The sequence below is a fragment of the Bombina bombina genome, chromosome 8 (assembly GCF_027579735.1).
Source record: "Bombina bombina isolate aBomBom1 chromosome 8, aBomBom1.pri, whole genome shotgun sequence".
Lineage (NCBI taxonomy): Eukaryota > Metazoa > Chordata > Amphibia > Anura > Bombinatoridae > Bombina > Bombina bombina.
In genome coordinates, this window is record NC_069506.1 from 204,089,865 (window position 1) to 204,116,518 (window position 26,654).

Sequence of the window (26,654 nt, forward strand, 5' to 3'; positions counted from 1 at the left end):
CTTTATATAGGACACAGTGAATGTTGGGACAGGGGGGTATACAGGGACACTGCATACAGGGGGGAGAATATGTGGGTTGGGCTGAGGGGTCCCCCAAATTTGTCTTGCTCAGGGCCCCACAAATGCTAAAGGTGGCCCTGGTCGAGGGCTAGAGAAATGTGAGAAACCATGAGACAGCCAGTGAGTGAGTGAGGATGAGAGGTTAGACAAATGTGAGAGCGCATGAAGCATGTGGCAGCCTGTGAGTGAGGCTGAGAGGTTAGACAAGCAACAAAAAGAGTTCCAAAGTCCGCCATATAACAAAATTACAAGTTTATTGAAGCATATTGCTCAGGGTAAAAAACACAGTGCCAGAAATAGTGGTCTGTTGCGTTTCGGCGTTACATTGCCATAATCATAGATCTTTAAACAACATATGTGGCATACAACTTATCAGGAGCTGCAATGTATAGTGTTATCCTTTATATAGGACACAGTGAATGTTGGGACAGGGGGGTATACAGGGACAGTGCATACAGGGGGGAGAATATGTGGGTTGGGCTGAGGGGTCCCCCAAATTTGTCTTGATCAGGGCCCCACAAATGCTAAGGGTGGCCCTGGTCAACCAGATCTCTTTATAGGCAGGAGTCAGCAATTGCACTGTCCAAAGAAACCAAAAAATGGTTAAAAACAACAATCACCAAAATAGATACAGAGTTATCATTGAATATTATTTTAACAAATGTATAAACCACAACCAAATGACTTAGTTAAACAGATTCCATGCTTACACAGAGACAATTAGGAGAATGGAAGCAACATCTCTAAAGATAAGATAGAAGATACAGTGGTCAATAGGTCTCAAATGAATATGTCATCCATTAATTATCAATAAAATAATTAATGTCCCATTTCCTGTTCATACCTAATGGGGAAAATGTGTGAAGTTTAAAAATCCAATATAATTCTTTTTTCTCAAGGATTTTTTTTTTATTTCCACTCCTTAAAGGGGTAGTGGCAATATCAATCACTTGTAGGGAAAGATTTGCAACATTTGTAAAGTGAAAGCTATTGAAGTGATCTGCCACAGTGGAATCTTTGCTGTAGTTTTTAACATCCCTGACATATTCATTAAATCATGTTCTAACTTGTTGTGTAGTTTTACCTACATATTGACAGAGGCAGATGTATGTCTGTTGGTTATTTTTTATTGCCTTTTTTAGGCTCTATTGGGATTATGGATTTAGTTTCTCAGTGAAATTAGAGGTTATTACAAGTGGACTGCACAGCTTGGGTATTAGTTCCCAGAAGGAATAAATTGTGGACTCTCACCACCTGTGTGAAAGAAAACATAATTTATGCTTACTTGATAAATTAATTTCTTTCATGGTGGTGAGAGTCCACGAGACCCCATCCTGTTTTCATCTGGGTTGTTTTTTTCCTTTTTGTGCACATCTTATTTCCTCCTTTTATGGCTCCTTTTCCTTTTTTCCTACCTCATGTTGCTTGACTATATGTTAGACAGAGGTATCTGTGAGGTGTGTGAGGTTTTATAGAGTTCTTGGGGGTTAGGAATCTTTACCTCCTCCTAGTGGTAAGGAGGAGTAATTCCCAGGAGTATTGCATCATGGACTCTCACCACCATGAAAGAAATTAATTTATCAAGTGAGCATAAACTATGTTTTTGAACAAAACGTGGTATATAAGACACTTGCACAGTGACTATTATCTTTGAAAAGTTTGTATTACAAGATCATGATAATACAATTTTAATTAATGAAACTAAAAAAAAATTAAACAAATTTGAATACATTTTTTACAGGTAAGATAGGGGGGCATTGATGATAATCTTATGGAACCAAGGATGCAGTGACTGAAAAAGTTTGCAAACCACTGATTTATATCATTCCCATCATGAACTTTGTGGATCCTTTCAGAAAATCTCACCTCAGCAGAGAATTTTAGATCATTGGCTCTAAATCTGAAAGATAATTAACTAGATGATCCTGATTTATATGTTTGTAAATGTTTGTCACAAATAATTGCTGAATATCTCTACACCAATACTAATTGGGATTGGTCTACTAATGATATGCCTCTCTTATGATCTATCAATCAACTTTGGCCAATATAAAATTACTTTTTTGCTTTCTTGTAAAAGGTGCATTATAGAAACTACTCTCACATCATTGGCTGAACTGTTACAAGCTTTAGCTAATCAAAAAATGACTTCTTTGTTTACTAACATCTTTTTAACTTAAGTTTGAGTGCTGCTGGAATAAGGGGCAACACCCCCCCATGAAGTTTAAGGGATATTTCTCCTTCCTCTACATACCTCTCCTTTTTTATTCCAGGATTTAGTTCAGGTATAGCCAAACAAGACCTATGCGAAGAGGGAAACATTGGAGTTTGACCTTGAAAATTATTTTAACCGGACAGACTAGACAAAAGTATGATAACAAAATGTGCATGACCGGAAAGACCTTCAGATGGTTCTATTAGGAGGAAAAAGAAATTGATTAATATGTAAATATTAATCTTATTTTCTCTCACAATCTTGCAGAACCACGGTGGATCAACAGTGAAGCAAACCATATGAAGGCATGGGTGGAGCACAAAATACCTTTGGTTAAGTTTGAAGAAGTATAAACTGAAATGAGTTTCTATTGAATGCTACTCGCACCGAAGCAAGGAGGACCAAGTGGCACAGATGCTCAAGATGATGCCTAGCAAAAAAACCTGCAGTATTCAAGATAAAATAAGCCTGGACATTATAAGGAACCAGCTTCTTCTGACGTCTGAAACATATAAATGGATCACAGTGTAAATCTGGGGTTAGGGACAGTTATTTTAATCTCTCAATCTTTCATTCTCTCTCATAAATCTAGACTCTGAACCACTGTCTTTCCATCTCAGGTCAGATTTAAGCTTTTTAAAGGCTAAAAAAAATGTCCCTTACTATAACAGGCCAGAACTTTCTTACAGGCTGCACATCTCTCACTACTGAGTACATATTAATAATTTTAATACATTCTTAAATAAATGAGTAATTGAGACATTTAAAATCCAGTTTAATATGCATATGATAAGTTTAAACACAAAAATGTGCCAAAAAAGTAATGATCAAGGGCCAGATCACATGTGGAGCGTTATTTGGCACTTCCCCTTGGGTGTTAACTCCACTAGAAGTAAACTATTTTGCACGCGTCGGGTAGCGCTTGTATTACAAGTTGAAGGTAAACTGTTTTAGCTCACATGCTAACCCGACGTGCTTAAAAAGCTGAACTTAGAAAATCGTGTGCGTTAATGTATTCCCCCATAGAAGTCAATGGAGCAAAACAAGTGGAAAAAAACAAACATCCTACTTGATTGCAAACCTGATTGCATATTCTCAAGTTTGCTAACCCGACAAGAAAATATGAATATTTCGCATTCCAATGTTCTTCACATAGAAGAATATGTTCTATTTATTCATAAATACATAAACACACACACACACACACACACACACACATATATATATATATATATATATATATATATATATATATACAAATACGTATTTAGATATGTATGTACAGTATGTCTATGTTAAAGCCCTTTCCCTGTCTTTTTTTTCTAATACCTGAGACCTCATATCTTACAACTTTTTTTGTGCAATTTTTAAAAAAATAATTTTTATGAGATAGTGTGCTTTGTAATGAATTTTTGATGCGTTTTGTGAGACTTTTTTGTTTTGCAAAACAGTTAACCAGAGCTCTGAGGTTGTGCTATCCCGATGATCGTTAACTTCAATTGCAGTCAAGCAATTGCATTTACTTTAAACTTTTAATACGAGTGAAAAACATGACGCACACAAACACCCGTGATAAAAAACTCTTTTCACTTGTGCATAACTGTTAGCGCTCCACTCGTAATCTGGCCCTGTATTTTTTTTGGTTCCAGTATAATTAGATATTCTGGATGATAGCATTTTAATTTTTAAATCACTGGGATTTAATTATTCGAAAAATTCTGTCAGAATATGAAGCAATTTTATCTTTTAAATTTGCAACTTATACAGCTTTCTAACAGGTGTTCTGTAAATTCAGATTTCTTAGGTACCCCCACCCTGTCATTTCCTTTGGCTTCATGTTGTATATCTGTTTTGAAAATATGTTCTTTAATACTCATCTATTCTTTATTGATGGTGACAATTTATACACAGTTTACTCTAGTTATAATAAAACCAGATTTAAAGAAAATCTCTTCTTTCCATAAAATGGCATGAGGAATCTGAGATCAAGTAAGGGAAGAAAAAGGTCACAGAATGTGCATAAAGAGCTAGAAGGGACAAAAAAGGTCTAAAAATGAGAATATATTCCCGAGAAGCAAGAGAGAATGTGAGAGAATATGGGTGGGGAAGGGGGGAATCAGTCAGTGAATAGGCCAGGGGTGGGGGGCGAACATTAAGAATCAGCCAGTAAATGGGCCTGGGGGGGGGAGAATGTGAGAGAACATTAAAAATCAGCCAGTGAATGGGGGGGGGGGGGGAGTGGCTGAATGTGAAAGAACATGAAAAATCAGTCAGTGAATAAGCCTGAGGGGGAGAGAGAATGTGAGAGAACATTAAAAATCAGCCAGTGAATGGGCAGGGGGCGGGAGAGAATGTAAGAACATAAAAAAACCTGCTAGTAAATGAGCCTCAGCGGAGGGAAAATAGGACAGAACATAAAAAATCAGCCAGTGAATGGGGAAAGAGAATGTGGCAGAATATTAAAAATTCAGCCAGTGAAAGGGCCTGAGGTGGAGAGAGAATGTTCCAGAATATGAAAATTTAGCCAGTGTATGAGTCTAAGGGAGGAGATAGAATTTGAGAGAACATGAAACATCAGTCAGTGAATGGGCCTGACGGGTGAGACAGAATGTGCGAGTGCATGAGCATCAGTCAGTGAATGGGCATGAGGGGCCCCTCAGCAACTGATGTTCTAGCCCCCCCCCCCCCCCATTGCAGGGTCTGCAGGGTCAGGATTTTTTTCCACTGGAATGTACCATCTCCAATAAAAATAAATCAACAGAGATCAGAAAGCCACATTATAGAAAGAAAAGTCTTCTTCATATCATGGGTCACACAGCCTTCTATTTAGCATAACCAATGCATTGATCAACTTGGATGTGCGCTTTGGGTCAGTGTTATGTTGGAATGTTTTGTGCCAAAATATATTGATATTTGGAGCTATTTATTATCCCATTTATCTTGACAAAAGCCCTGCTCTGACCCAGCTGAAGAGAAGCAGCCTCAAAGCGTGATGCTACAACCCCCATGCTTAAAAATCTGTATGGTCTTTCTTAGATGATGAGACAGAGAGTGAATGAAGCTGAGGGCAGGCCTGTACTTTGGGTAGGATGAGAGGAGCACCCATCTCGGGTCCCACACTTTGTCATCAGGGGTGAGGGTATGGGAAGGTGCAATATACATCTAGTTTATTAGGTGTTTATGGTATCAGGAGGTGCAATGTATAGTGTTATTCTTTATATAGGACACAGTGAATGTTGTGACAGGGGGGTATACAGGGACACTGCATACAGGGGGGAGAATATGTGGGTTGGGCTGAGGGGTCCCCCAAATTTGTCTTGCTCAGGGCCCCACAAATGCTAAGGGTGGCCCTGGTCGAGGGCTAGAGAAATGTGAGAAACCATGAGACAACCAGTGAGTGAGTGAGGATGAGAGGTTAGACAAATGTGAGAGCGCATGAAGCATGTGGCAGCCTGTGAGTGAGGCTGAGAGGTTAGACAAGCAACAAAAAGAGTTCCAAAGTCCGCCATATAACAAAATTACAAGTTTATTGAAGCATATTGCTCAGGGTAAAAAACACAGTGCCAGAAATAGTGGTCTGTTGCGTTTCGGCGTTACATTGCCATAATCATAGATCTTTAAACAACATATGTGGCATACAACTTATAAAAGGCCCACAAGGAGCTGATTGGCTGCATTGTTAAAAGCAAGTTAACTCCTTCATTACCCATATCATGTGTTTTTTAACTTCACTGATATATATCATATTATTTGAGGCAACAGTAGAGATGTATCAAAGCCTGGGTATCTATATTTTGATAGAGTTAATGTATAGTAGATAACAAGATATTATTACAGCGTAAAGTAAATTAATTAATATTGAATCATATTGTACATATTTTTTAAATATTCTATTCTATTTATGACCAATGATTCATAATATCAAACGCTGAATTGAATCCTCTAGGGATTTGCGTTTGCAACTTAAAAATCCAATAAACCTCTGTTCTTGCTAACAAGGTAGTCCTGTCTCTTCCCCGTATTGGAAGGATCACTCTTTCTATAGCTTGCCACTTAAATGTAGAAATATTGAAATTATGAGTATATTTCATTTCTGCAAATATTACCCAACTGCTCATTACCTCAAGACCTTACCTATCTGTTCATAAAACCTACATATTGTTGGGAACATTCAACCAGATATATCACAAACTTATAGAAAAATTAGTTACAAAGTCTGTAACAAGAAACAGTGCTTTACCCCTACAATTATATAGGAAAGATTTAACCATTTATACTTTATCTTTATTGGTTTAACTATTCACTCATACATGTTTTAAAACACTTAAAGGGACACTGAACCCACATTTTTTCTTTCATGGTTTAAGGAACTTTCTAATTTACTCCTATTATAATTTTTTCTTCATTCTTTTGCTATACTTATTTTAAAAGCAGGAATGTAAATCTTAGCAGCCAGTCCATTTTAGGTTCAGCACCATGGATAGTGCTTGCTTATTGGAGACTTACATTTACCCACCAGTAAGCAAGCATAACCCAGGTTCTCAACCAAAAATGCGCCGGCTCCTATGCATCATATTCCTGATTTTTAAAGAAAGAAAGCAAGAGAACGAAGAAAAATTGATAATAGGAGTAAATTATAAAGTTGCTTAAAATTGCATGCTCTATCTGAATCATGAAATAAAACATTTGGGTTTAGTGTCCCTTTAAGCTTTCTAGATATCAATATATAGCATAGGTGTGTGAATAATACCTCTGAGAATCATGTATCTAGATGTGAAACATTGTAATTGGTTTGTATAATATCAAACAGTCAGATACAAACAATATCTTTTATAGCCAGTTATTAATAAATTTAGAAATAACGCTGTAACAAGAGGACCTGTTAATATGTGGGATGTCCGATATTAAAGCTATCTAGCTGTAATTATAAAGTCCTTGCTTGCACAGTTAACTTTAGCACAGCTGTTCAGTGTAATAGATTCTGTCTGCTTAAACCCCTTCAATAGCAGGGGGCTTGTTTCACTATCATAGCATAACGTCTGATCTCAGAATATAACACACATTTACAAGATATTGGAAAAAATTATTGCAATCAACAATTATCATAGGGAGTAAGCGGTTAAAAAAAGAGTATGAACTCTCTGAAGCCAGACCCCTGACACGTGTTTCGCTCACGCTTCCTCAGAGGGGTTATTCTTGTAACAGTGTTATTTCTGAATTTATTAATAGCTGGCTACCAAAGATTATCGCCTAGATTACGAGTTTTGAGGTAAGGTAAAAAAGCAGCGTTAACAGGTCCTAACGCTGCTTTTTTACGCCTGCTGCTATTATGATTTTTGCAGGTATAGGTGTACCGCACACCTACATTATAGGTATACCGCCACCTACATTATATTTATTAACCCCTAATCTGCTGCCCCCAACATCGCCGCCACCTACCTACATTTATTAACCCATAATCTGCCGTCCACAACGTCGTCGCAACTATTCAAATTTTATTAACCCTTTAAAACTAAGTCTAACCCTAACACCCCCTAACTTAAATATAATTTAAATAAATCTAAATACAAATTACTGTCATTCCCTAAATTATTCCTATTTAAAACTAAATACTTACCTATAAAATAAACCCTAAGCTAGCTACAATATAACTAATAGTTACATTGTATCTAGCTTAGGGTTTATTTTTATTTTACAGGCAAGTTTTTATTAATTTTAACTAGGTAGAATAGTTACTAAATAGTTATTAACTATTTAATAACTACCTAGCTAAAATAAATACAAATTTACCTGTAAAATAAAACCTAACCTAAGTTACAATAACACCTAACACTACACTACAATTAAATAAATTCCCTACATTAAACACAATTAACTAAATTAAATAAAATTAGCTAAATTACCAAAAAAAAACAAACACTAAATTACAGAAAATAAAAAACAAATTACAAGATCTTTAAACTAATTACACCTAATCTAATAGCCCTATCAAAATAAAAAAAGCCCACCTAAAATAAAAAAAAACCTAGCCTAGACTAAACTACCAATAGCCCTTAAAAGGGCCTTTTGCAGGGCATTGCCCCAAAGAACCAGCTCTTTTACCTGTAAAAAAAAAAATACAAACAACCCCCCAACAGTAAAACCCACCACCCACACAACCAACCCCCCAAATAAAAGCCTAACTAAAAAAAACTAAGCTCCTCATTGCCCTGAAAAGGGCATTTGGATGGGCATTGTCCTTAAAAGGGCATTTAGCTCTATTGCTGCCCAAAGCCCTAACCTAAAAAATAAACCCACCCACCCAATACACTCTTAAAAATTCCTAACACTAACCCCCGAAGATTCACTTACCGGCAGAAGTCTTCATCCAAGCAGCAAGATGTCCTCAACGAAGCTGACAGAAGTGGTCCTCTAGAAGGGCAGAAGGGGTCCTCCAGACGGGCAGAAGTCTTTATCCAGACGGCATCTTCTATCCTCATCCTTCTGACGCGGAGCGGCTCCATCTTCAAGACATCCGCGGTGGAGCATCCTCTTCAATCGACGGCTTCTTTGGAATGAATGTTTCTTTAAATGATGTCATCCAAGATGGCGTCCCTTAGATTCCGATTGGCTGATAGAATTCTATCAGCCAATCGGAAATAAGGTAGAAAAAATCCTATTGGCTGATGCAATGATGACGTCACTTAAAGAAACATTCATTCCAAAGAAGCCGTCGATTGAAGAGGATGCTCCGCGCTGGATGTCTTGAAGATGGAGCCTCTCCGCGTCGAAAGGATGAAGATAGAAGATGCCGTCTGGATGAAGACTTCTGCCCGTCTGGAGGACCACTTCTGCCGGCTTCGTTGAGGACATCTTGCCACTTGGATGAAGACCTCCCAGTAAGTGAATCTTCGGGGGTTAGTATTAGGATTTTTTAAGGGTGTATTGGGTGGGTTTATTTTTTAGGTTAGGGCTTTGAGCAGCAATAGAGATAAATGCCCTTTAAAGGGCAATGCTCATCCAAATGCCTTTTTCAGGGCAATGGGGAGCTTAGGTTTTTTTAAGTTAGGCTTTTATTTGGGGGGTTGGTTGTGTGGGTGGTGGGTTTTACTGTTGGGGGGGTTGTTTGTATTTATTTTTTACAGGTAAAAGAGCTGATTTCTTTGGGGCAATGCCCCGCAAAAGGCCCTTTTAAAGGCTATTGGTAGTTTAGTTTAGGCTAGGGTTTTTTTTTATTTTGGGTGGGCTTTTTTCATTTTGATAGGGCTATTAGATTAGGTGTAATTAGTTTAAACATCTTGTAATTAGTTTTTTTTTTGGTAATTTAGCTAATTGTATTTAATTTAGTTAATTGTATTTAATGTAGGGAATTTATTTAATTGTAGTGTAGTGCTAGGTGTTATTGTAACTTAGATTAGGTTTTATTTTACAGGTAATTTTGTATTTATTTTAGCTAGGTAGTTAGTAAATAGTTAATAACTATTTAGTAACTATTCTACCTAATTAAAATTAATACAAACTTGCCTGTAAAATAAAAATAAACCCTAAGCTAGATACAATGTAACTATTAGTTATATTGTAGCTACCTTAGGGTTTATTTTATAGGTAAGTATTTAGTTTTAGATAGGAATAATTTAGGGAATGATAGTAATTTGTATTTAGATTTATTTAAATTATATTTAAGTTAGGGGTTGTTAGGGTTAGACTTAAGTTTAGGGGTTAATACATTTAGAATGGTGGCGGCGACGTTGGGGACGACAGATTAGGGGTTAATAAATGTAGGTAGGTTGCGGTGACATTGGGGGAGGGAGATTAGGGGTTAATAAATATAATGTAGGTGTCGGCGATATTGGGGGCAGCAGATTAGGGGTTAATAAGTATAATGTAGGTGGTGGCGATGTCCAGAGCGTCAGATTAGGGGTTAATAAGTTTAATGCAGGTGTCTGCGATGTCGGGGGCGGCAGATTAGGGGTTAATAAGTCTAATATTAGGGGTGTTTAGACTCGTGGGTTCATGTTAGGGTGTTAGGTGTAAACATAAAATGTGTTTCCCCATAGGAATCAATGAGGCTGTGTTACTGAGATTTACGCTGCTTTTTTCTCAGCCGGCTTTCCCCATTGATGTCTATGGGGAAATCGTGCACAAGCACGTACAACCAGCTCACCGCTGACTTAAGCAGCGCTGGTATTGGAGTGCGGTATGGAGCTCAATTTTGCTCTACGCTCACTTCTTGTCTTTTAACGCCGGGTTTGTAAAAACCTGTAATACCAGTGCTGTAGGTAAGTGAGCGATGACAATAAACTGCACGTTAGCACTGCACCCCTCATAAAGCAAAACTCGTAATCTACCCGTTTGTTTGTATCTGACTGCTTGATATTATACAAACCAATTACAATTTTTCACATCTAGATACATGATTCTCAGAGGTATTATTCACACACCTATGCTAAATATTAATATCTAGAGTGTTTTTTTTTTTAAACATGTATGATTGAATAGTTAAACCAATAAAGATAAAGTATGAATGGTTAAAAATTGTTCCTATATAATTGTAAGGGTAAAGCACTCTTTTTTGTTACAGACTTTGTAACTAATTTTTCTATGAGTCTCCTTAGTGCTATATTGCCCCCCTAACAGGTGCTTGTTGATTACAAAAATATTTGGCATCTATATATACTTGCCATTAGTATTACTTTACCTACTTTCTTGTTACTATAGTATATCACAAACTTAGTTGAACAATTTATGCACCCCTTAATATTAAACAATTGGCCAGTGACATGAGAGGTATAGGTCTGAGACACCTGGATAAAATCACAGGATTACAACGTAACATACCAGAATGTAATAACCGAGAGCAGAGAGGTTAGACAAATGCTTTTTAACAAGGATACCAAGAGAGCAAAGCAAATTATATAGATTTAAATTGGAAAGTCGTTTAAAATTGCACGCTCTGTCTGAATCCCAAAATTTTAAAACATAGAGACATCAACCTGTTCTTATCCATTTTCTACAAGACATGGTACTAATTATTCAACTATGATAATAGGAATGACTGTCAGGTCAAGCACAGCAGCATTGCTCCTATGGAACGACACAGAACAAAGTATAAGATCTTGTATTTCTAACTATAGAAATCTACTGTACACAAATTTCTGTGGGAGTTGCTATGCTATGAAAAAAGTATGATCCCAGAATTATAAATATATTTTAAGTCATTTAAAGGGATATGAAATCCCAAAATTTTCTTTTTTGATTCAGACAGAGCATGCCAATTTAAAAAAAAGTTTCCAATTTACTTCTACAGGGAGTGCAGAATTATTAGGCAAATGAGTATTTTGACCACATCATCCTTTTTATGCATGTTGTCTTACTCCAAGCTGTATAGGCTCGAAAGTCTACTACCAATTAAGCATATTAGGTGATGTGCATCTCTGTAATGAGAAGGGGTGTGGTCTAATGACATCAACACCCTATATCAGGTGTGCATAATTATTAGGCAACTTCCTTTCCTTTGGCAAAATGGGTCAAAAGAAGGACTTGACAGGCTCAGAAAAGTCAAAAATAGTGAGATATCTTGCAGAGGGATGCAGCACTCTTAAAATTGCAAAGCTTCTGAAGCGTGATCATCGAACAATCAAGCGTTTCATTCAAAATAGTCAACAGGGTCGCAAGAAGCGTGTGGAAAAACCAAGGCACAAAATAACTGCCCATGAACTGAGAAAAGTAAAGCGTGCAGCTGCCAAGATGCCACTTGCCACCAGTTTGGCCATATTTCAGAGCTGCAACATCACTGGAGTGCCCAAAAGCACAAGGTGTGCAATACTCAGAGACATGGCCAAGGTAAGAAAGGCTGAAAGACGACCACCACTGAACAAGACACACAAGCTGAAACGTCAAGACTGGGCCAAGAAATATCTCAAGACTGATTTTTCTAAGGTTTTATGGACTGATGAAATGAGAGTGAGTCTTGATGGGCCAGATGGATGGGCCCGTGGCTGGATTGGTAAAGGGCAGAGAGCTCCAGTCCGACTCAGACGCCAGCAAGGTGGAGGTGGAGTACTGGTTTGGGCTGGTATCATCAAAGATGAGCTTGTGGGGCCTTTTCAGGTTGAGGATGGAGTCAAGCTAAACTCCCAGTCCTACTGCCAGTTTCTGGAAGACACCTTCTTCAAGCAGTGGTACAGGAAGAAGTCTGCATCCTTCAAGAAAAACATGATTTTCATGCAGGACAATGCTCCATCACACGCGTCCAAGTACTCCACAGCGTGGCTGGCAAGAAAGGGTATAAAAGAAGAAAATCTAATGACATGGCCTCCTTGTTCACCTGATCTGAACCCCATTGAGAACCTGTGGTCCATCATCAAATGTGAGATTTACAAGGAGGGAAAACAGTACACCTCTCTGAACAGTGTCTGGGAGGCTGTGGTTGCTGCTGCACGCAATGTTGATGGTGAACAGATCAAAACACTGACAGAATCCATGGATGGCAGGCTTTTGAGTGTCCTTGCAAAGAAAGGTGGCTATATTGGTCACTGATTTGTTTTTGTTTTGTTTTTGAATGTCAGAAATGTATATTTGTGAATGTTGAGATGTTATATTGGTTTCACTGGTAAAAATAAATAATTGAAATGGGTATATATTTGTTTTTTGTTAAGTTGCCTAATAATTATGCACAGTAATAGTCACCTGCACACACAGATATCCCCCTAAAATAGCTATAACTAAAAACTACTTCCAAAACTATTCAGCTTTGATATTAATGAGTTTTTTGGGTTCATTGAGAACATGGTAGTTGTTCAATAATAAAATCAATCCTCAAAAATACAACTTGCCTAATAATTCTGCACTCCCTGTATTATCAAATTTGCTTTGTTACCATAATATTCTTTGTAGAAGAGATACCTAGGTAGGCACCTTTAGCACTACATGACAAGAAATACTGCTGCCATCTAGTGCTCTTGCAAATTTATAATATTCTTGCAAAACTGGTACCATATAGTGCTCCAGAAATGGGCCTGTTCCTAAGCAAATGTCCTGCTTTTCAACAAAAGATACCAAAGAGAGCGAAGAAAATTGATAATGGAAATAAATTAGAAAGTTGTTTAAAATCCCATGATCTATCTGAATCATAAAACGACCATTTTAATCTGCCAAAATGTCTATACAAAACGTGTTTTTATTTTAATTAATTCTTCCGGGGCGAGAACATCAAACAGGATTTACTTTTAACAACTGCAATAATATTAATAATCATTATCCTAAGCGCTATTCAAATAAATCAGATAAAAATACATTTGACAATCCAGTAAAGAGAAATAGCTAATTGCAAGTAATAATAAAGTGATTGTAGTAATGAATCAATATACGCTGATCACTCTTTCTTTTGGTTCTAATACACTTTTTTTTTCTCAATGTCTCCCTATAAATTCCCCTCTTCTATTCTCTCCCTTCCCCTGTGTGCACAGTTTTGCCCCTAAGCGCCAGGAAGCTGTCAGTGTTAACTGTAGCACGGTCACCTCAAATCAGAGCACTGGAGCGAACAGGAGGAGCACTAATTGCCAGTGCTGTGGGGAGGGTTCAAGGAGAAAGGATGGGAGGAATGCGATGGCAGGGGGTAGATGTGAGCATTGCCCGAGGTTATAAGTTTCAGACACTAATGCACTCATCTAATGCCATCACACAGCTATGTTTACAGCTCTGTGATTCCTGCAGCTCACTGACAGTACAGAACAGTGATAAAGTAAACACACATTCTTAAAAAGAACTACTCCCCTACAGAGGTTATGAAATGAAATATCCGGGCATGTTGGTTAAGTGATATATTGGTGTTATTTAGTTTCTTTTTGTATTACATAAAGCTGCTGTACAACATAAAACACCAATGATATTGCAATAGTAATACATTTAGAGCAAAGCATGAGTATTGCATCAAAGTACAATATGTTAACAGGTACACTGGCATGGAAATGTTTTGCTGTATTTTTCTTCCACTTTCATCATTCTTTTGAACTTCTATGTATCTTTGCTGAATTTCTCTTTATAAAGATGGGTCTCTTTATATATGACTTAGATGCCAAACGCACAGTCAGCTGTCACCTTTTATTCATTCCTAAAGTTCACCAGTTGGGCAACTACTTCATACTGCAAAGACTAAAATGTTTAAAAGTGCAAAAGGAAAATGTGTTGTAACTATTATATCTGTGCATTTGTGCACATTGTTCAGTAGCAAATCAAGACGAAGGCGGCCACAAACTGCATTCCGCTATTTTCTGATCTTGTGGAACACACTGAGATCTGGATTTGCGCTTATCTCTGTTTTGCACTTTCACAAGAATAATTGCTGCTCCGAAAAGCGCCAAATGCGACTTACTGTCACCTTCTTTCCTGATTGGTTACACAACGCTGTGCACAAATGCTCATATCTAATAACTACACATTTAACCCATGCAAAGGGGTTAAAATGGTTAAATTCACTTCCAGAGCAGCAATGCACTACTGAGAACTAACTGGTAAATCTAGTGAATCAATTAAAAGAGGCATATGTGTGTAGTCACCAATCACAAGCTAGCTACAAGTAGTGAATTGCTGCTCCTGAGCCTAACTAGTTATGTTTTTCAACAAAAGATACCAAGATAATGAAGTACATTAGAAGTAAATTAAACATTTTTTTAATTACATGCTCTGAGTCATGAAAATTACATTTTTGACTTGCATGTCCCTTTTTTAAGCAATTGTGTTCCACCTACTTACATAGTAGTAAAATACAATGTCCTTTAAGGCAGTGTTTCTCAACCGTGGACCTCAAGTACCCCCAACAGGCCAGCATTTATAGCTGAACCAGTGCACAGGTGAAGTAATCAGCTGATCAGTAACACCATGGTTACTAACCATCAGCTGATTATTTCACCTGTGCTCTGGTTCAGCTATAATGAAATCCAGGCCTTTTGGAGGTACTTGAGGACGACGGTTGAGAAACATTGCTTTAAGGAACATTATAGTCATGTTAGATAGATAGATAGATAAAAAGATAGATAGATGATAGATATAAAAAATAAATAAAAAGCGTGCTTTGCAAAGTTTCTTCAAAGGGAAAGTCAAGTCCAAAAAAACCTTTCATGATTCAAATAGGGCATGTGATTTCAAACAACTTTCCAATTTACTTTTATCATCAATTTTGCTTTGTTCTCTTGGTATTCTTAGTTAAATCTAAACCTAGGAGTTTCATATGCTAATTTCTTAGACCTTGAAGGCCGCCTCTAATCTAAATGCATTTTGACAGTTTTTCACCACTAGAGGGCATTAGTTCATGTGTTCATATAGATAACATTGAGCTCATGCACGTGAATCTCCTAGGAGTGAGCACTGATTGGCTAAAATGCAAGTCTGTTAAAAGAACTGAATTAAGGGGGCAGTCTGCAGAGGCTTAGATACAAGGTAATTACAGAGGTAAAACATGTATTCTTATAACTGTGTTGGTTATGCAAACCTGGGGAATGGGTAACTAAGGGATTATCTATCTTTTAAAATAACAACAATTCTGTTGTTGACTGTCCCTTTAAGTCAAGGTACGAAAAAAAGACAATATTCTCTTTAATTTTCTGCAAACTGTTGACACATTAGACACACAAAAATCTGTGCAACATTTTGTTCCAGTTTATGAGAAATAATGTAAACTTTAATAGCAAACAATCTGGCTCTGACAGTTTAGTTTTTGTAGCCTCTTTGTTTTTAAGTGGTAAATATGTGTTGCAGGTTCTATATTTGTCTTGCAGTCTACTTTTTGTAAATCCTTGTTTAAATCCTGACAAGTCTGAAAGTTACATACCTCAGGTAAGTTTAAACTGATATGCTTGCTACCAGGGTTCTGTGTTTGTGTACCCTCCATGCATGCACACATTTACTGTATATGTAGGCATCATCAGTTATTTTGCATATAACATCTGATTGGCGGTGCGTGGTCCACTGTAGATGTTTTCTCTAAGGGTGTCCTGCATCCCCTGGTGAACACGCTATTATTTGTATTTTTAATGGAAATACAATATTTTGTTTATTTTCTGCATTATTCATTTGATGAACTGTTCTCTTCATGTGAGTACACTATCCATTTATGTTTTCAAATAGGCAGTGAATTAACCTTTTGAGTAATGAGCCCAAATTTGAATCTATTAAAAGAGTGCGATATTTAGATAGTTAATCCACCTAATTTCCTTATGTGATGTGATTTAGTATTGATGATGACTGCTTAATGTACTTAGCTGCATCTTTTTTTCACTTAAAGAGACTTGATACTTATTTGTTTTTCTTTATCAGCCAGTAAGCAGTAGAGTCCCAGGACTCAGTTATACATAATCATATTTAACCAACGTTTACTTATATATATATGTTAATATGGTTAAACTACTCCTACATATACGTGATAGAAACAAATTAAGTAATGTGTCCCTTTAATTAATAATACAAACACATGGGGGTCCATCCGATAAAAATCGTCGCCCGCAAAAGCCGGCGACGCCAATATTTGCGCGGGTTTGGTATCACATATACGGCGTAACCTAGAAGTTACGCGCGTATATTTCTGCCGTCGCCCGTAGTTTTTTGGGCTATAGGCAGGTATACCAAACCAGCGCAGTTTGGTATCCAATATGCAACGTAAGGACTTACGTGGCAAAAATGGAGAAAACTTACTCCATTTTCACCTCGCCACAAAAAGCAGCCGTAAGAAGCCTTACGCTGACTATTGGAGCCCCGTAACTCCCTAAACTGGCTGCTAAAATAAACCTAACACCTAACGCATGCGCAATGTCTATCTCCCTGTCAACCGCGATCTTCTAAAATAAACCTAACACCTAACGCATGCGCAATGTCTATCTACCTGTCAACCGCGATCCCCCCCCCCCGAAATCCCTAATAAAGTTATTAACCCCTAAACCGCCGCTCCCGGACCCCGCCGCCATCTACATAAACTAACCCCCTACTGTGAGCCCCTAAAACCGCCGCCATCTACCTTATCTATCCCCTAATTAGAACCCCTTACACTGCTGTCATCTACCTTATCTATCCCCTAATCTGACCCCTTACACCGCCGCCACCTATATAAAAATTATTAACCCCTAATCTAATCCCCCTATACCGCCGCCAGCTATATTAATATTATTAACCCCTAATGTAAGCCCCTTACACTGCCGCCATCTCTATTAAAATGATTAACCCCTAATTTAATCTACCTACCCCGCCGCCAGCTATATTATCTATATTAACCCTAAGTATATTATAGTTAATATAGGTATTACATTATATATATTAACTATATTAACCCTAATTATATTAGGGTTAATATAGTCAATATAGTTACTATAGTATTTATATTAACTATATTAACTCTATCTAACCCTAACACCCCTAACTAAATTTATATTAAATTAATCTAATTCATTTATAAACTAAAATATTCCTATTTAAATCTAAATACTTACCTATAAAATAAACCCTAAGATAGCTACAATATAATTAATAATTACATTGTAGCTATGTTAGGGTTAATATTTATTTTACAGGTAAATTGTTAATTATTTTAACTAGGTATAATAGCTATTAAATAGTTATTAACTATTTAATATCTACCTAGTTAAAATAATTACCCAATTACCTGTAAAATAAATCCTAACCTAAGTTACAAATACACCTACACTATCAATAAATTAAATAAACTACAAACATCTATCTAAAAATACAATTAAATTAACTAAACTAAATTACAAAAAAAAAAAACACTAAATTACAAAAAATAAAAAAAGATTACAAGATTTTTAAGCTAATTACACCTATTCTAAGCCCCCTAATAAAATAATAAACCCCCAAAATAAAAAAAATTCCCTGCCCTATTCTAAATTAAAAAAATTTCAAAGCTCTTTACCTTACCAGCCCTTAAAAGGGCCTTTTGTGGGGCATGCCCCAAAGAATTCAGCTCTTTTGCATACAAATACAATACCCCCCCCATTACAACCCACCACCCACATACCCCTATTCTAAAACCACCCAAACCCCCCTTAAAAAAGCCTAACACTACCCCCCTGAAGATCTCCCTACCTTGTCTTCACCACACCGGGCCGAACTCCTGATCCGATCCAGGCGATGTCTTCCTCCAAGCGGCAAAGAAGAATTCTTCCTCCGACGATGTCTTCCTCCAAGCGGCAAAGAAGAATTCTTCCTCCGGCGATGTCTTCCTCCAAGCGGCAAAGAAGAATTCTTCCTCCGGCGACGTCTTCCTCCAAGCGGCAGCAAAGTCTTCATTCTTCCGGCGGCATCTTCAATCTTCTTTCTTCGCTCCGCCGCCGCGGAGCATCCATCCCGGACGACGACTGAACGACGAATGAGGTACCTTTAAACGACGTCATCCAAGATGGCGTCCGCCGAATTCCAATTGGCTGATAAGATTCTATCAGCCAATCGGAATTAAGTTAGAAAAATCTGATTGGCTGATTGAATCAGCCAATCAGATTCAAGTTCAATCCGATTGGCTGATCCAATCAGCCAATCAGATTGAGCTTGCATTCTATTGGCTGATCGGAACAGCCAATAGAATGCGAGCTCAATCTGATTGGCTGATTGGATCAGCCAATCGGATTGAACTTGAATCTGATTGGCTGATTCAATCAGCCAATCAGATTTTTCTAACTTAATTCCGATTGGCTGATAGAATCCTATCAGCCAATCGGAATTCGGCAGACGCCATCTTGGATGACGTCATTTAAAGGTACCTCATTCGTCGTTCAGTCGTCGTCCGGGATGGATGCTCCGCGGCGGCGGAGCGAAGAAAGAAGATTGAAGATGCCGCCGGAAGAATGAAGACTTTGCTGCCGCTTGGAGGAAGACGTCGCCGGAGGAAGAATTCTTCTTTGCCGCTTGGAGGAAGACATCGCCCGGATCGGATCAGGAGTTCGGCCCGGTGTGGTGAAGACAAGGTAGGGAGATCTTCAGGGGGGTAGTGTTAGGCTTTTTTAAGGGGGGTTTGGGTGGTTTTAGAATAGGGGTATGTGGGTGGTGGGTTGTAATGGGGGGGGTATTGTATTTGTATGCAAAAGAGCTGAATTCTTTGGGGCATGCCCCACAAAAGGCCCTTTTAAGGGCTGGTAAGGTAAAGAGCTTTGAATTTTTTTTAATTTAGAATAGGGCAGGGAATTTTTTTTATTTTGGGGGTTTATTATTTTATTAGGGGGCTTAGAATAGGTGTAATTAGCTTAAAAATCTTGTAATCTTTTTTGTATTTTTTGTAATTTAGTGTTTTGTTTTTTTTGTAATTTAGTTTAGTTAATTTAATTGTATTTTTAGATAGATGTTTGTAGTTTATTTAATTTATTGATAGTGTAGGTGTATTTGTAACTTAGGTTAGGATTTATTTTACAGGTAATTGGGTAATTATTTTAACTAGGTAGATATTAAATAGTTAATAACTATTTAATAGCTATTATACCTAGTTAAAATAATTAACAATTTACCTGTAAAATAAATATTAACCCTAACATAGCTACAATGTAATTATTAATTATATTGTAGCTATCTTAGGGTTTATTTTATAGGTAAGTATTTAGATTTAAATAGGAATATTTTAGTTTATAAATGAATTAGATTAATTTAATATAAATTTAGTTAGGGGTGTTAGGGTTAGATAGAGTTAATATAGTTAATATAAATACTATAGTAACTATATTAACTATATTAACCCTAATATAATTAGGGTTAATATAGTTAATATATATATAATGTAATACCTATATTAACTATAATATACTTAGGGTTAATATAGATAATATAGCTGGCGGCGGGGTAGGTAGATTAAATTAGGGGTTAATCATTTTAATAGAGATGGCGGCGGTGTAAGGGGCTTACATTAGGGGTTAATAATTTTAATATAGATGGCGGCGGTGTTAGGGGCTCACTTTAGGGGGTTATAGGTATAATATAGCTGGCGGCGGGGTACGGGAGCGACGGCTTAGGGGTTAATAACTTTATTAGGTTGCGGCGGGGTACGTGAGTGGCGGTTTAGGGGTTAATAGCTTTTTTATTGTTAGGATAGTGAGGGGGGATAGCGGATAGAGGGTTAGACGTGTCGGGCTATGTTAGGGAGGCGTGTTAGACGTGTCGGGCTATGTTTAGGAGGCGTGTTAGACAGTGCGGGTGATTTAGACTTTAGTCAGGTTTTATAGGCGCCAGCAGTTTCTAACGTGGCGCAAGTAAGTGGCGACTCCAAAATTCTGTACTTACGCAGATTTCTGGACATCGCTGGTTTGTGAGACTTGCGCCACTTTAGCAAGTGACGGCGCCGCATATTGGATGGCTTGAGTTGCGAGCTGAAACTGCGGGCGACGTGGGTTCCCTCGCTTGCGCCGCAAACTGCGATCTATATCGGATCGCGCCCATGGTTCTATTGGATACTCCCCACACCCCTCTCTGATAAAACATTTACTCCTCTATGATAATATAACTTCAATTGTTACTCTTGGAATGTCAACTAAGCAGATATAATATATTGTTCTTAAGAAACTCACAATAGAAAACAATAATTGACTTGGCATTTTGTTTAATTGACTGGTTCCTATTTTCCCTTTTTTTCTTAGTTTTGTTCTCTTTTTTATATTATTATCTGTTACCATATCTGTATTTAACACAAACACTTCCTTTTTAGAGTATCTCCATACTTTATTAAACCTCTTGGCACCAAGATGATATTTTATAATCTATAGGACTCTTGGATTTAAAAGGACATCTCCTGGGTTCTTGCGAACCACAGAGGATGTAAGAATGTGGTTTTTGTGGATAATCCAATCCCCCAGAAACAATTGCTTTATTACTTAGTCAAATGATTGAAGGAAAAACTAATGTACATTTTTATTTCTTGTGTTTATACTGTATTTTTTTTTCAAAATTCTCTCTAATAAAAGATTTAAACATAATTAATAATAGAAAAACATGACTCATGCAAATTAACAATTTCATATCAATATATGTAACTTTATAATTAGCATTTTGAAACCATCCAAACACATACTTGCAATTATAAATGAACATTCTGACAATCTAATTGATCAATTTACAAATTTTGGTTTAGTCTGATTTGTGATTGATTTTTAAATTTGAATTAAACCAGGAAGCAATAGTGTTTTTAAACATATATACAGAATATGAATGGAAACAACAAAGATATGCTGTGTGAAGTAGTCCAAAATGGGCTTTATAATGGTTAAAGCTGTTTAATAAGATAAATACTTAAAAAGAATTGCAAAAAATGGATTAGACTGGGTTAGCTAAAATAATGGATTTGCCTTGAAAACAAACCTTCTACAAATCTCTTCTAATGGGTTTAAAATTTTATAATTTAGCAATCTGTTTGCTGTTAGATTGGCCTTCTTGCACTTCCCCATTTTTGTTGCTTAGACAATCAAAGGGTTAAATGAATTGTGTTTCTCTAGTTTTTTTTTTCTTGAATAGATTTTTTAAACATAAAACAAACCCACCCAGGGCATAACATAAAAAAGGTGACCACACCCAGAAACCCACAAGTATCAGCATTAGTGTCCCGGAAAGGTGCAGACTAACAGTGAAAACTGTTTTTTGTTTTTTTTTTCAATACCCTCCTGTTTCTTTAGCCCTTTGTTGAACTAGGGCTTGCCATATAGTAAGGTCACATATGTCAATCATCATATAAGTGTGCATGCTAAACCTTATGTATCTCATATTTTATAAACACATCTCAAACTGCTATAATGTTAGAGCTACACTATTATCCTTTAATTGAGCAAGATTCAATGGCATATGAATTAACAACTTTCCTTTGCCAATTATGAAATATAAATGTCACAGGGTGCAACTTACCTCCAGGCCAATGTGTCATTTTGAGCTTTACTTTATATTTTATCTTAAAATTCTAAGGGAAATTATGTTAATCAAATAAAAAAAAATCTTTATTCAAACGCTTGACTAACAGAGAGAAAAGCAACAAATTGCGCAGAAATGTATTGTGCTCCTTTCTGACAGCCAAGCGATTAACATGTTATAATCAATTTGGATAAACCTATTTTTTTTTTAAATGTAACCTTTAATTACAGAAGGTAACTATGTAGACCCTGCAATCTTTGAAAACCCTGTTATTGGACATACTTATCAAAATGTATAATTACAATTTTTGTAAAACACTAGGTTATGTTTATCGGGGGTAATTTAGGAGGTGTTAGGGGGGTTGGCTGGTTAGAGGGTTTAGATGTTAGTGTGTATTTTGCGGTGGGTGTTTAGAGGTTAATAGTGTAGTGGGGTAGTTTGCGATATGCGGGTGTGGTGGGTTAGGGGTTCATTGTGTGGTGGGGTAGTTTGTGATATGTGGGTGTGGTGGGTTAGGGGTTAATAGTGTGGTGGGGTAGTTTGTGATCTAATAAATATTACACATATAAATATTAATACATATTTTTTATAGGGGTTAAGAGGTATATGGTATATGACAAGGTATTTAAATGGAAAGGGCTATATTGTATAATATACTGTATGTCTAAATATGTGTATGGGTATATATATATATATATATATATATATATATATATATATATATATATATATGTGTGTGTGTGTATTTACACACATACAGTCATGGCTAGAAATATTGGCACCCCTGCATTTCTGTCAGATAATGCACCACTTCGCCCAGAAAATTGTTGCCATTACAAATGTTTAGGCATTCTCATGTTTATTTCTTTTGTTTGTATTGGTATGACACAAAAAAACTGGAGGAAAAAAAAAGTAAAATCTGACACATTCCACGCAAAACTCCAAAAATGGACTGGACACAATTATTGGTAACCTCAATTTAATATTTGGTAGCACACTCCTTGGAAAAATAACTGAAATCAATCACTTCCTGTAACCATCAATACGTTTCTTACACCTCTCTACTGGAATTTTGGACCACTCTTATCTCGCCAACTGCTCCATGTCTCTCAGATTGGAAGGGTTCCTTTTCTCAATTGCTGTTTTGAGATCTCTCCACAGGTGCCCTATGGGATTGAGATCTGGACTCATTGCCTGTCAGTTCAGTACTCTCCAGCGCTTTGTCTTAAACCATTTCTGGGTGCTTTTTGACGTGTGCTTTTGGTCATTGTCCTACTGTAAGACCCATGACCTCTGACGGAGACCCAACTTTCTGGCCTTACATTGCACCACAGAATTCTTTGGTAGTCTCTAGATTTCATAATGCTATGCACACAGTCAATACATCCAGTGCATTAAGCAGCAAAGAAACCCCACAACATCAGTGAACCTCCACCATGTTTGACTGTAGGGACTGCATTCTTTTCTTTAAAAGCTTCATTTCTTTTTCTGAAATCAGTAGAATGATGGGCTTTACCAAAAAACTGTAATTTTGCTTAGTCTGTCCACAGCACATTCTCCCAAAAGGATTTTGGCCTCCTCAGGTAAGTTTTGGCAAACTCCAATCTGCCTTTTTATTTTTCTGTGTCAGCAGTGGGGTCCTCCTAGCTATCCTACCATAGCGCCCCTTTTCATTCAGATGGCGATGTAAAGTGCGAGCTGACACATTTGTACCCTGTGCCTAAAGGTCAGTTTGAATTTCTATGGAAGTTGATCAAGGTTCTTTATCCACTATTCGAACAATACTTTATTGAAATCTTTGATCATTTTTTCTCTTTTGTTCACATCCGGGAAGATTATCTACAGTGCCAGGGGCTGTAAACTTCTTGACAATGTTGCGCACAGTTGACACAGGAACATTAAGATATATGGAGCCGGACTTTTAACTTTGAGATTGTTCATGCTTTTCCAAAATTTTTGTTCTCAAATCCTCAGATAATTCTTTGCTGCTCTATTTCTTCTCCATGCTCATTGTAGGACATAGAGAGACACAACAGTCAATTTTTCACCATTTTAACTGGTTGCCTGTGTGATCTCTATATTGTCAGCACCTGTTAATTGATACAGGTGAGTTTAATTACAAATTACAGGAGCATCACAAACTTGGAATGCAATTATTTCTTACAATTTTAAGAAGGTGCCAATAATTGTGTTCAGTCCATTTCTGAAGTTTTGCGTGGAATGTGTCAGATTTGGCTTTTTTTTCTTCACTTTTTTGTGTCATACCAATACAAACAAAAGAAATAGACACGAGAATGCCTAAACATTTGCAATTGCAACAATTTTCAGGCAAAGTGGTGCATTATCTGCAGGGGTGCCAATATATTTGGCCATGACTTTATATACACATATGAACATATATACAGTATCTCACAAAAGTGAGTACACCCCTCACATTTTTGTAAATATTTTATTATATCTTTTCATGTGACAACACTAAAGAAATGACAGTTTGCTACAATATAAAGTAGTCAGTATACAGCCTGTATAACAGTGTAAGTTTGCTGTCCCCTCAAAATAACTCAACACACAGCCATTAATGTCTAAACCATTGGCAACAAAAGTGAGTACACCCTTAAGTGAAAATGTCCAAATTGGGCCTAACGTGTCAATATTTTGTGTGGCCACCATTATTTTCCAGCACTGCCTTAACCCTCTTGGGCATGGAGTTCACCAGAGCTTCACAGGTTGCCACTGGAGTCCTCCTCCATGAGGACATCACATAGCTGGTGGATGTTAGAGACATTGAGCTCCACCACCTTCCATTTGAGGATGCCCCACAGATACTCAATAGGGTTTAGGTCTGGAGACATGCTTGGTCATTCCATCACCTTTAGCCTCATCTTCTTTAGCAAGACAGTGGTCGTCTTGGAGGTGTGTTTGGGGTCATTATCATGTTGGAATACTGCCCTGCGGCTCAGTCTCTGAAGGGAGGGGATCATGCTCTGCTTCAGTATGTCACAGTACATGTTGGCATTCATGGTTCCCTCAATGAACTGTTGCTCCCCAGTGCCGGCAGCACCCATTCAGGTCCAGACCATGACACTCCCACCACAATGCTTGACTGTAGGCAAGACACACTTGTCTTTGTACTCCTCAACTGGTTGCTGCCACACATGCTTGACACCATCTGAACCAAATAAGTTTATCTTGGTCTCAGTAATCCATGTTCTTAGTCTGCTGGTCTTCAGCAAACTGTTTGCGGGCTTTCTTGTGCATCATCTTTAGAAGAGGCTTCCTTCTGGGATGACAGCCATGCAGACCAATTTGATGCAGTGTGCGGCGTATGGTCTGAGCACTGACAGGCTGTCCCCCCACCCCTTTAACCTCGGCAGCAATGCTGGCAGCATTCATACGTCTATTTCCCAAAGACAACCTCTGGATATGACGCTGAGCACATGCGCTTAACTTCTTTGGTCGACCATGGACGAGACCGGTTCTGAGTGGAACCTGTCCTGTGAAACCGCTGTATGGTCTTGCCCACCATGCTGCCGCTCAGTTTCAGGGTCTTGGCAATCTTCTTATAGCCTAGGACATCTTTATGTAGAGCAACAATTCTTTTTTTCAGATCCTCAGAGAGTTCTTTGCCATGATGTGCCATGTTAAACTTCCAGTGACCAGAATGAGAGAGTGTGAGAGCGATAACACCAAATTTAACACACCTGCTCCCCATTCACACCTGAGACCTTGTAACGCTAATGAGTCACATGATACCGGGGAGGGAAATGGCTAATTGGGCCTAATTTGGATATTTCCACTTAGGGGCGTACTCACTTTTGTTGCCAACGGTTTAGACATTAATGACTGTGTGTTGAGTTATTTTGAGGGGACAGCAAATTTACACTGTTATAGAGGCTGTATACTCACTACTTTGAAATTTTAGCAAAGTGTCATTTCTTCAGTGTTGTCACATGAAAAGATATAATAAAATATTTACAAAAATGTGAGGGGTGTACTTACTTTTGTGAGATACTGTGTATATATATATATATATATATATATATATATATATATATATATGGAAATCAGGAGACAGCACTCTCTGGTCTTAACAATACTGGATTTATTCAGTGACATTTCGGGGAATACACCCCTTCATCAGACCAAAGAACATAATATGAATCAAACATTTATACAGTAACATAAGACCCTCCCCCAGTGTAAAAAAAAACGCCAAAACATGAAATCAACAAATAGTGATGCATCAAGTACATCTAAAGTATATTTTCTTAATACTCTAATTGGCATAGATAAAAACAACATAGCCAGATGCTGATACACTGTCAGTCATAAACATAATATACTATAACAAGTATTCACAGAGGCACAAAATCGTAAACAGACGGTGTCACAGAACCATACTAATTAACCGGCACTGTCCAGTGTCTCAATGTGATGCATATAAAGCAGCAGAAATATTTACAGATATGCATAGCAATCCTATCCTCCTGGTGACCTATAGTCTATGGATAACACACAGTACATT